Source organism: Choloepus didactylus, chromosome 6, assembly GCF_015220235.1.
Source record: "Choloepus didactylus isolate mChoDid1 chromosome 6, mChoDid1.pri, whole genome shotgun sequence".
Lineage (NCBI taxonomy): Eukaryota > Metazoa > Chordata > Mammalia > Pilosa > Megalonychidae > Choloepus > Choloepus didactylus.
The window spans coordinates 9878256-9890656 of record NC_051312.1 but is presented as its reverse complement, the minus strand read 5'-3'; positions in this window follow the sequence as shown (position 1 = coordinate 9890656).

Genomic DNA, 12401 nt, shown 5'->3' with positions numbered 1-12401 from the left:
AGTGTAACTACAGATTTTATAATGCCATATGTTGCTGACAGGGCGGCACAGGAATGAGACACAGACACAAAGTTAAGAATTAAGGCAGCAGGGGGCCCACGGCATCTCGTGCTAAGTGGACTATAATGCACCTTTGCTCCAGTTATTTATTTCAGAAGATCGGGGAGTATATGCTAAATGTCCTCAGGCTCGGGAGAGCCCACCAGATACCTATGTTTACATCCTGTTGCATATCAGAAGGAACAATCTAGGTTTAGGACAATGGTAAATGTTGTCGTCATAGTCACAAGACACATATCTTTACAGGGTGGGCCCGCACGGCGTTCCATGCAGGCCTGAGGCTTAGCGTTCTAAGCCACCGCCCTAGATATGCCTCAGGCAACATGGAAGACTCAGTTTCCCACACGTCCCCCTTTTTGTTTCTTCAATGCAGACAGGATGGACCAAGCAGCTTCTTTCTGCTTTAGTTCTGAGAGGGTTTTTCTCGTGCATCTGAGGACTAAACAAAGACAAAGCAAAATTATTAAAATAACCCGTATAAGGGGATTTAATCGTTCAAGGCCTTTAGCAATGCCTTGCATAGTTTCAGTTTCAGTAAGAGAACCTGCAGTTTTAGAATATCCAATGTAAGATTATTATAGTGTCCAAGTAAATGTTTTTTAACTTTACTCCAATTAAAAAGTGTGTGATTATATTCATGAGGGGTCACACAAAACGTGGATGTATTTCAGTCACATTTTAACTTAAATTGATACCATACATTCTCAACTTCTTCTCCTAGAAGGAGAACAGCATTTTTTAGGTCTACAAGGCAAGCATTAGCTTCCTTGTCAATTTGTAATTGCTCGTCTCAAGCCTTGCTTGCATTCTTGTGCCATTTTTGGACAAATTTGGTGGTCCAGATAGATTGATGTAAGTTGTAGTGATGGCTATTATACCTATAATAAAAGCTATTAATAATTCAAGAAATCTTTGTTCTTTTATATACCTTTTCTAAAATTTGTAGTAACACATGCATATCAGGTGATGACTCCCAAGGTTTATGCTGTGAAAAAGGGAGCCGTAGACCCTTTCGTCGTCTAAGAACTACAACAGTGATGTTGCTAGAATTTATGGTGTTATTTAAACAAGTATATAATGAGCAACTCCAGTTGGCCAGACAAGTAATTTCTTTGGTAGTAGTGTTAATAGTTAAGTTTTCTACCCAGAACACATAGGGGTCTCTGACACAGGCTTGTATTCCGAAAGTATCTATTTTTGTGAAATAAATATTATGTAAACTAATAGGAAGCCTCCAAAGTGTATCTTGAACATAAGAATGATTTAAAGTAGGTCTAGGTGGAGACTAGCCAACACTGTGCCAAATAATAGGATATTTAGCCTGAGTATAGAGAGAATTAAGCCCAATAAGTGTAATTTCCTGAATGAGCATATGCTGGAGATATACTCACAGCAACAGCGATAAGAGCCAACATTGCTGCAGTCAGGTTGGGACCTGTTACTGGCAGCATGGCTTGCTGGACTTGTTTTTCTGCATCCTGACACAGCTTTTTTATCTGACCCCAAGTTGGATGTCAGACTTCCCTAGTTCGGGGTGTTGGCCTGATCACTGTCGTCTTCAGCATCAGACCCTGGAACTGCATCACTGGCGGCTCAGCGTCCCACAGGAATTTTCTTTTCTTTGCTGGGTTCATGGTATGGCTTCAGTTGTCAGGCCAGTATCCAAAGTGGTGCTCATCTGTCACCTGGGGAAACACAAGCATAACCTCTTCCCCATGTTAGTAAAGTACCCATTGTCCATTCATTAGTTAGCACGTCCTTCCACTATATAGGAGGTGCTTTCTGGAAATAATGTTTCAGTGTTGTCTTTTCAGCTGGAAAATGTCGTTCTGTGGCAGTGCCACCCAGTTTTTCATAAAAATTTAGAAAATTTGAAGTAAATAAAGCTTTTGATAATCGTTCATGGGGAGTTCCATCATCTCCTCCTTTTTGTTTTGTTAACATAGTTTTTGAAGTATGATGGGCACGCTCAACAATAGCTTGTCCTTGGGGATTATAAGGAATACCAGTGGTATGACGAATGCCCCAAGTTGTAGTAAAAGTAGCAAATTTTGCAGATGTATAGGCTGGGCCATTATCAGTTTTTAAAGCACGGGGCAAGCCCATAGAGGCAAAACAGGCAAAAAGGTGAGTACGAACATGTCGAAATGTTTCACCGGTTTGTGCTGTGGCCCAAAGAAAGCCAGAGTATGTGTCATTGCTGACATGAACAGTGGCTAAGCGGCCAAAGGAAGGGGTATGAGTAACATCCATTTGCCATAAATCATTGGGGGCTAGACCACGAGGGTTAACACCAGGATCCTGCAAAGATGGAGCAGTAAGGAGTTGACAATTAGGACAAGAAGAAACAATATCTTTAGCTTGTGTTCTAGTAAGGGAAAATCGAGTCATGAGTCCTTGCACAATAAGATGAGTAAGCGAGTGAAAATGAGAAGCTTCTGAAATAACAGGCAGTAATAATTTATCCACAGCAGCATTGCTAGCTGCTAAAGGGCCTGGGAGGTTGGTATGGGAACGAATATGGGTAATATAAAAAGGAGATACACGAGCACGAATAGCTGATTGTAGCTCAAGAAAAAGGTTAAATAAACAAGGAGGCAACTGTTGCTTAATGGATGCTGTTTCAATTTTACTAGCCACATGAACAACATAGGCAGAATCAGATAAAATATTAACAGCCTCAGAAAAATCTGTTAAGACGCTATTACAGCAGCCAGTTCAGCTTGCTGGGCAGAGAAATGAGGAAGATCTAGAACTTTGGACTTAGGGCCAGTATAGGCAGCTTGACCTTTAGATGACCCATCAGTAAAAACAACGGGAGCATTGATTAAAGGCTCACAAGAAGTATACTTAGGCAGTATCCATTGTGTACATCGAATGAACTGGAAAAGATCATTTTTTGGATAATGATTATCCAGCTGGCCAACATAGTCAGCTAGAGCAATTTGCGAAGCTAGATGTTGTTGCAAAATAACTGAGAGTTCTTTAGCACTTATAGGGAGCACAATTAAATGACGGTCAAAACCATTGAGTTGTTTTGCCTTTTTTCTGGCTTGAGCAACTAAAGTAGCTAAGAGATCTAGATAAGGGGAAATGGATTTTACAGAAGAATTGGGCAAGAAGATCCATTCTACAAGCTTATCATTTTGCAAAAGCAAGCCTGTGGGGGATTTGGGAGTGGAAAAGATAAGTAGAGATAAAGGTTGTGTAGGATCAACATGGGATATCTGAGCTTGTTGGACTTTAGCTTCCACTAATTGTAATTCCTTCTCTGCAGCTGAAGTTAAAGATCTAGGGCTGTTTAATTTAGAATCCCCACAAAGGAGAGAAAATAGGTTGGAGAGCTCATAGTTAGCTATACCTACTTTGGGGCGAAGCCAATTAATATCCCCTAGTAGTTTTTGCAAATTATTTAAGGTGGTAACAGCATCTCTGTGGAGTTGTACTTTTTGGGGTTGAATTGTAAGTCTATTGATACTAGAACCCAAATACTGCACAGGGAAAGTGCGTTGCACTTTGTCAGTAGCAATATGCAATCCTACATCCTGTAAAGCTTTTTGAACAGCGTAGAACAAAGCTTCTACTTCAGTCTCTTGAGGTGCAGAGCACAAAATATCATCCATATAATGGATTATATAAGCTTTAGGAAAATTTAAATAGACTGGCTATAAGGCACGGTCGACATAATATTGACATATTGTAGGACTATTTAGCATACCTTGTGGTAAAACCTTCCACTGATATCGTTTAGAAGGGGTTTTATTGTTAAGGGACAAAACAGTAAAAGCAAGTTTTTCCTTATCTTGATCAGCTAAAGGGATGAAAAAGAAACAGTCTTTAATATCAATGACCACTAAAGCCCAGTTTTCAGGAGTCATGCTAGGATTGGGGAGCCCAGGTTGTAAAGGTCCTGTGGGCTGAATGACAGCATTAACACCTCTTAGGTCAGTTAACATTCTCCATTTTCCTGATTTTTTCTTTATTGGGAACACAGGAGAATTCCAAGGACTAAAAGACTCTTCGATATGCTGCAAGGACAATTGTTCTTGAACCAATTCATGTAAAGCCTCTAATTTATCTTTTGTAAGCGGCCACTGCTCTACCCATACTGGTTTTGTTGTAGTCCATACTAATGGGACAGGTTGGGGAGGCAAATGAACAGCGGCCGCCACTAAAAAGGTTTATATCCTAAACCAAATTGGTCACATTTTGGTGAGACTTGTATGGGTGAAGGGGTACCTTGCAAACGTACGCCAAGTCCACGGCTAGGGAAATACCCCATATTTGCCATCATTTTGTGGCTTTGAATACTGTACACTCCACTAGGAGGAGGGATATGTACAGTAGCACCCCATTGTTCAAGTAGGTCTCTGCCCCAAAGATTAAGAGGCAGAGGAGCCACATAAGGCTGTAGAGTGGCCTTCTGTCCCTCAGGGCCAAGGCAAGGCAAAATATGAACACTTTGCATAAGTCCCTGAGGGGAACCTAGGCCCACAACAGTAATTCGTGCCTCTTGCAAAGGCCAATGTTGGGGCCAATGTTGTTGACTAATAGTAGAGACATCTGCACCGGTATCTATAAGCCCAGTAAAGCTATGCTCATGAATTGTAAGAGTACACATAGGGCACGGCTCCTGCAGAGCCTCTGTGAGAAAAATTCCTGCCTTACCTGTGCTACCAAAACTTCCATTTTCCCAATTTTTAGAGGAGGAACCAACAGGTACATAAGGTAATAATAAGAGTTGAGCAATTCTTTCGCCTTTATGGGCAGTCCATGGGATAGAAGAAGACATGACCACCTGAATTTCCCCAGTATAGTTAGAGTCAATGACTCCAGTGTGTACATGGACACCCTTATGTTTGAGAGAACTGCATCCAAGCAGAAGACCCACCGTCCCTTTAGGTGAGGGGCCATAATAGCCGGTGGGGACCTTAACAGGATTATTGGGGAGAAGACATGCCTCAGCATTGGCAGCGAGGTCTACTGCTGCGCTCCCTGCTGTAGCTGGGGAAAGCTCCAAGATGGAGGGCTTGGAGTTGGTGGAGGGACAGCATGCAGATTTTGATGTTGAAGTGGGAATGCTCCCTTTCTGTGAGGGGCTGGGAGCCCGCCCCGATTGCTGTTTCCCGAAAGGGAGGTACCGTCCTTATGAAAAGCAGATCAGCACTGGTTAGCCCAGTGTCGACCTTTTTGGCATTTTGGGCACACACCAGGCTGCTTTTGTGGAGATTTATTTTTAAAGTGACCACATTCTTTTCTGGTATGACCCACTTTTCCACAGGAAAAGCATTTTCCTGGGAAACGAAAGCCAACTCTCAAATTAGCCATGGCTTGAGCCATCATTTCTGCTTTATAACCTTCAGTTCCAATATCTTGGCATAAACGAATATAGCCAGTAAGATCAGCTTTACCTTTAAATGGAGCAGTGGCTCATTGACAATCTTTATTAGCATTTTCATATGCTAGCAGCTGCAAAATAGCATCAGCAGCCTCTGAACTAGTAATCTGCCGGTGTATTGCCTCTTGGAGCCGGGCAATGAAATCTGGATACGATTCTTTCAGCCCTTGTAAAACCTTTTGAAAGGATTGTGCAGCTTTACCCTTAGCTTCAATTTTGTTCCAAGCTTGCAAACAACAACAGTGAATCTGCTCGATTGCCTGATCATTATAAACAGACTGATTTTCAACAGTGGAATAAGCTCCTTGGCCCAGTAATTGATCTAAATTTGTATTTACTTTCTGTTGCTGATAATGTGCAGCTTGTCATTCTGCATGCTCAGTCCACCAAGTCCTAAATTGTAGATATTCTCCTGGGCTAAGGACTGTATGGGCTAATGTGGTCCAATCTATGGGGATTAGACGAGAACCTTCAGCTAAACTTTGCAATATGCCAACTGAAAAAGGGGAATGAACCCCATACGTTTGCACAGCTTTTTTCAATTCTTGAAGAACTGCAAATGGGACATGCTCATGGAAGTAAGTATAAACTCCATCAGGATAATTAGCATCTCGGCCAGGAGGCACTTCTTCACAAACCGTAACAGGGAAAGCAACAGGACAACATATGGTCTCTAAATCTCCTTGCCTCCTGGCTTCTGCCAGACCCTGCTGTACGCCAGAGAGGCGTGCAGGTTTACAGCTATGCACAGAAAGAGGCAGCAGAGGAGGTGGGGGCCATTCCTTCCAGCAAGGTGCCGAAGGAGGTTTTGGGCATTGACAAGAATAAAAAACTTTAGCAGATTTTACTGGATCTTTTTTACCCTTATCATCATCAGAAAGAGGATTGGGACCAGCACTGTTATGACTCATATTCTTCCTCCTCATCATCAGTTTTTAAAGGCTCAAGAACAGACTTAATTAAAGACCATGTAGACCAAATAGTAATAGGCAAATTAACTCCTTGCATATGTTTTTGTTTCAATTCCTTACCTACCCGCTCCCAGTTATGCAATTCAAGGGAGCCAAGGGTAGGGAACCAAGAGCAGTATTTTTCAATAACCTGTAGCAATTCTAAGATTTGTGACTCCCCCACCTTGACACCGCTGGCCCACAGCAGCTGCCGTAAGAGGGAAATATAGGGAACATATTTATTGTGTCCTTCAGCATTACCCGTTACCCTGCTTATAATGCTCGGGGTCGTTCTACAAGGAACGCATACAAACACGGCCGTTACCTCCCCCCGAGTTCCCGCGCCGCTGTACCTCCTTCATTCAAGCGATTCTTCTGTCAGGAACCAGGTCCGGTTCTTCGAGCCCCGCGTCGGGCGCCACTTGTTGCTGACAGGGCGGCGCAGGAATGAGACACAGACACAAAGTTAAGAATTAAGGCAGCAGGGGGCCCACGGCATCTCGTGCTAAGTGGACAATAATGCACCTTTGCTCCAGTTATTTATTTCAGAAGATCGGGGAGTATATGCTAAATGTCCTCAGGCTCGGGAGAGCCCACCAGATACCTATGTTTACATCCTGTTGCATATCAGAAGGAACAATCTAGGTTTAGGACAATGGTAAACGTTGTCGTCATAGTCACAAGACACATATCTTTACAGGGCAGGCCACGGCGTTCCATGCAGGCCTGAGGCTTAGCGTTCAAAGCCACCGCCCTAGATATGCCTCAGGCAACATGGAAGACTCAGTTTCCCACAGCCATAGTTCTACTTGTGCTTTTTAAAATAAACAATACAATAACTTCCTTTCTTTTCAAATGTATATGTAAGAGAAGATGACAGATTACGAGAGACAGAGCAAAATTCTCCATGAAAAACGTGAGATAAAGGATAGAAAGCACTCCAGAACAGTAGTTCCAGGGTTCTACTGGCTAGCAGGGACTTCGACACCATGTAGTGAGTGTGTACCTGGAGAAGCCGAGAGACTGCGTTTAAGACCAGTGAGTGTTCGGCATGGAATGCTGTCAGGAAACAGGCAGTTGGAGCCAGCTAATCAGCATGAAAGGGAGCAGCCTTCCGTTTCCTGTGCACCATCCTCAGCACTCGGCTGGGGTGATAACCTTTCGCAGATGTGTGGCCAAGACTCCCCGTGCCAGGGTCTGGCGGTTGGAGCAGACAGACAAGTGCAGAAGGAGGTAGCTTTCCGTGCCCCATGCAGCCGTCTTAGTCGTTGGCTCAGGAGATGACCCTTCACCGTTCCATGGCTGCCGTGCTGGGGACTGGCCACCGAGCACGGAGTGAGTAGCTTTCTAAGCGTCATCTCTGCAGTTGGCTGGGGAGATAACCCTTCACAGCCCTGTAGTCGAGAGCTCCCTTGAGGGAATTCAGGATTCAGCAGACTTGTGACAGCATCCACTCTTCCACCACAGAAGCTCACGGTCTAAACAACTTAGAGGCAAGGGTGCTGTACGGAAGTGCCAGGAGCCCTCCCCCAACCTCAGGGACTCGGGGCACATGGCAGACAGTGACTCCAGGGCATCTGAGCTGGAAGGTGAGATGGGCAGCTCTGCAGCCCCAGAGTTCTCCACCTGCAGCCCCAGGAATGGCCAGGACCATTGTGTCCTGGAGCATACTCCCTGCCAAACTGCACAAGGCACACCCCTCACCCACAGGGCTGGCAGTCACAGTGCATGTGCAAAATTGGTGTACTGATTGGATTTCCATGTGGTTTAGACCCCCATGCAGTGCATAGATGAAGTTGGGGAAAAACTGGCTTGAGGGTAGGAGGTGGCTAAAGAGGGCCAACTGCTGGTAGGAGAGGGAAAGTGGACTCCACCAAGCTGTAGCTCTGCCAAATTATAGACAAATGTTCAAATAATCCTGAATATTCTAAAACTGCCAAGAGGCCAAAAACAACAGAAAATTATAAGGCATATGAAGAAAACAGAAGAGACGGATAACACAAACGTCCAAATTAAAAAGCTAGAGTAGACAAAGAATGTGGAGCAATTAAAGAATTACAAGCAAACATCAATGTCATGGCTCAGGATATAAAGGACATGAAGAAGACCCTAGAAGAGCATAAAGATTTTGAGGAAAATGGCAGAGTTGGAGAGGCAGAACAGGCTTTTCCTCCTTGAAACTAACTAGAAAGAGGCCAGAGGACACAGGGACTGCAGTCTTGGGGTGTGACCAGCCATAGGAGGTTCCCCACGGTAGGTGGAGGGGTCACTGACAAAAATGGAGGAGAGATGGCAGCTGTAGTGATGCAGTGAGTGTGTTCCTCGGGACGGCCTCCTGGCTGGCAGCAGCAAAACCACCGCTGGGCAAGGGAGTGAGCAGCAGCTCTCCACTCCCATGCACCCACCTTGGCAGTTAGCTGGGAAGGTGATCCTCCACAGTCCAGTGGGAAGCACCAGTGAGGGAACCCTGTGGGCAGCGTTTGCTCTCCCCCCATGGAAGTCTGGGGGTGGTGCAACAGCGAGAAGCGGGGAAGGGAGAGGCACCATACTGGCAATCAGGAGCCGCTCCCACACCTCAGAGACTTATGACCCACCTGTGAGGTGCCCTTGATCGGACTCCCTGCCTGCCTGCTTGGGGAGCATCGCAGCCCCAGGACAGGCATTCCCCAGCACACATGGAGAACGGGTGCACTGATTGATTCCCCACCCTGTTGGACTCCGTCCACCACACAGGAGAAGTTCCCGGAAGACCTACCTGAGAGTGCCACCTGCTGGTAGGTTAGGGAAACTGTACTCCAGCAAACCAAATTATATATAAATGCTCAAATAATTCTGCACTTCCCAAAATGCCCCTATCAAAACAAGCAAATTTCCCAAAGCCAACAGCAAATTACAAAACGAAGGATCTGAAAGATATGGACAAGACAAATGAATAAATTAAAAAACTGCAAGAGACACAAAATTTGGAGCAATAATTAAAGAAGTACAAACAAATCTCCAAAACAACTTCAAGGATATGGCTAAAGGCATAAAGGAAATCAAGATGACTCTACAAGAGCATAAGGAAGAATCTGAAAGAGTAAATAAAAAAATAGCAGCTCTTATGGAAATGAAACACACTGTGGCTCAAATTAAAAATATACTGGAGACACACAATACATATTTGAAGAGGCAGAAGAAAGGTTAAGTGAACTTGAGGACAGAATAATTGAATGTGAGTACACAAAAGAACAAATGGGAAAAGAAATCAAAAAATTTGAAATGGTTCTCAGAGAAATCATGGACAACATGAAGTGAACAATGTAAGAATTTTTGGTGTCCCAGAGGAGAAGAGAAGGGTAAAGGGCTAGGAGGAGTGTTTCAATACACACTTGAAGAAAACTTCCAAAACCTTCTAAATGACATAAATATGCAAATCAAAGATGCCTGACAAAATTCAAATAGAATATATCCAAATAAACCTGCTCTGAGACATATACTAATTAGATTATCAAATGCTGAAGAGAAGGAGCAAGTTCTGAAAGCAGCAAGAGAGAACTGATTCACCACATACAAGAGAAACAACATAAGACTAAGTACTGACTACTCAGTGGGCACCATGGAGGCGAGAAGGCAGTGGTATGACATATTTAAGATTCTGAAAGAGAAAAATTGCCAACCAGGAATTCTTTATCCAACAAAGCTCTCCTTCAAAATTGAGGGAGAGGTTAAAATTTTCACAAACAAATGCTGAGAAAATTTGTTAACAAAAGACCTGCCCTGCAAGAAATACTAAAGGGAGCTCTACCAGCTGAGAAAAAAGAAAGGAGAGAGAGGTCTGGAGAAGAGCATAGAACTGAAGAGTTATTAGTAAGGGTAACTTAAAGGGAAGAAAAAGAGAGGGGTAAAAATAGATCCAACAACTAAAAACCAAAGGATAAGATGGCTGGTTCAAGAACTCCTTTCACAGTAATAACTTTGAATGTGAATGGATTAAACTCTCCAATTAAAAGATACAGACTGGTAGAATGGATTAAAAAATATGACCCATCTGACAATGTGATTGTGAAGACCTTGTGGATCACACCCCCTTTATCTAGTGTATGGATGAGTGGAGGAATGGGGATAAAAACTAAAGGACAAATGGGGTGGGATGGGGGGATGATTTGGGTGTTTTTTTTTCACTTTTATTTTTTGTTCTTGTTCTTGTTCTTTCTGATGTAGGGAGGATGTTCGGAGATGCACTGTGGTGATGAACGCATGGCTATGTTGTCGTGCTGTGGACAGCGGATTGTATATCATGGATGATTGTATGGTGTGTGAATGTATTTCAATAAAACTGAATTTAATAAAAAAAAATGACCCATCGATATGCTGTTTACAAGAGACTCAGACTCTGTGACACAAAGAGACTGAAAGTGAAAGGATGGAAAAAATATTCTATGCAAACTGCAATCAAAAGAAAGCTGGGGTAGCTATGCTAATACCAGACAAAATAGACTTTAAATACAAAGAAGTCATAAGAGACAAAGAAGAACACTATATATTAATAAAAGGGATAACTCACCAAGAAGAAATAACAATCATAAATGTTTATGCACCCAATCAAGGAGGTCTAAAATACAAGACAAACATTGGCTAAATGGAAGGCAGGAATAGATACATCTATAATAATAGTAGGAGACTTCAATACACCACTCTCTTCTGCAGACAGAACAACCAGACAGAGGACCAATAAGGAAATTAAGATCCTAAACAATATGATAAATGAATTAGACATAACAGACATATATAGATCATTACATCCCAAAGTACCAGGATACACATTCTTCTCCAGTGCCTATGGAACATTTTGCAAGATAGATCAAATGCTGGGGCACAAAACAAGTCTTAATAAATTAAAAATATTTAAGTTATTCAAAGCACAAACTCTGACGACAATGGAATGCAACAATAAATCAACAACCACCAAAGAACCAGATCTTTCACAACTATATGGAGGTTAAACAGCACATTCCTAAACAACCAGTGGGTCAAAGAAGAAATTGCAAGAGAAATTGGTAAATATCTAGAGACGAATGAAAATGAGAACTGAACATATCAAAACCTGTGGAATGCAGTGAACGCAGGGCTGAGGGGAAATTTATAGCTGTAATTGCATAGATCAAAAGGCAAGAAAGAGCTAAAACTAAAGACCTAACTGTTCTAGTTTGCTAATGCTGCCAGAAGGCAAAACGCCAAAAATGGATTGGCTTTTATAAAGGGGGTTTATTTGGTTACAAAGTTACAGTCTCAAGGCCATAAAGTGTCCAAGGTAAGTCATCAACAATCGTGTACCTTCACTCAAGGATGACCAATGGTGTCTGGAAAACCTCTGTTAGCTGGGAAGGCATATGGCTGGCATCTGCTCCAGAGTTCTGGTTTCAAAATGGCTTTCTCCCAGGATGTTCCTCTCTAAGGGCTTCAGCTTCTCTCCAAAATGTCACTGTCAGTTGCTCTTCGGGCGCTTGTCCTCTCTTAGCTTCTCCAGAACAAAAGTCTGCTTTCAAAGGCCCTCTCCAAAATGTCTCTGTAAACTGCAGTTCCTCTCTCAGTTCCTGTGCATTTTTTAAAGTGTCCCTCTTGGCTGTAGCAAGCTTGCTCCTTCTGTCTGAGCTTATATAGTGCTCCAGTAAACTCATCAAGGCCCATGCTGAATGGGTGGGGCCACACCTCCATGGACATTATCCAACCAGAGTTATCACCCATAGTTGGGTGGGGCACATCTCCATGGAAACAACCTAATCCAAACGTTCCAACTTAATCCTCACTAATATGTCTGCCCCACAAGATTGCATCGAAGAATATGGCTTTTCCTGGGGGACATAATACATTCAAACCAGCACACTAACTGAACAACTGAAGAGGCTAGAGAATGATCAGCAAACTAACCCTAAAGCAAGTAGATGAAAAGAAATAACAAAGATTAAAGCAGAAATAAATGAACTGGAGAACAAAACAATAGAGAGAATAAA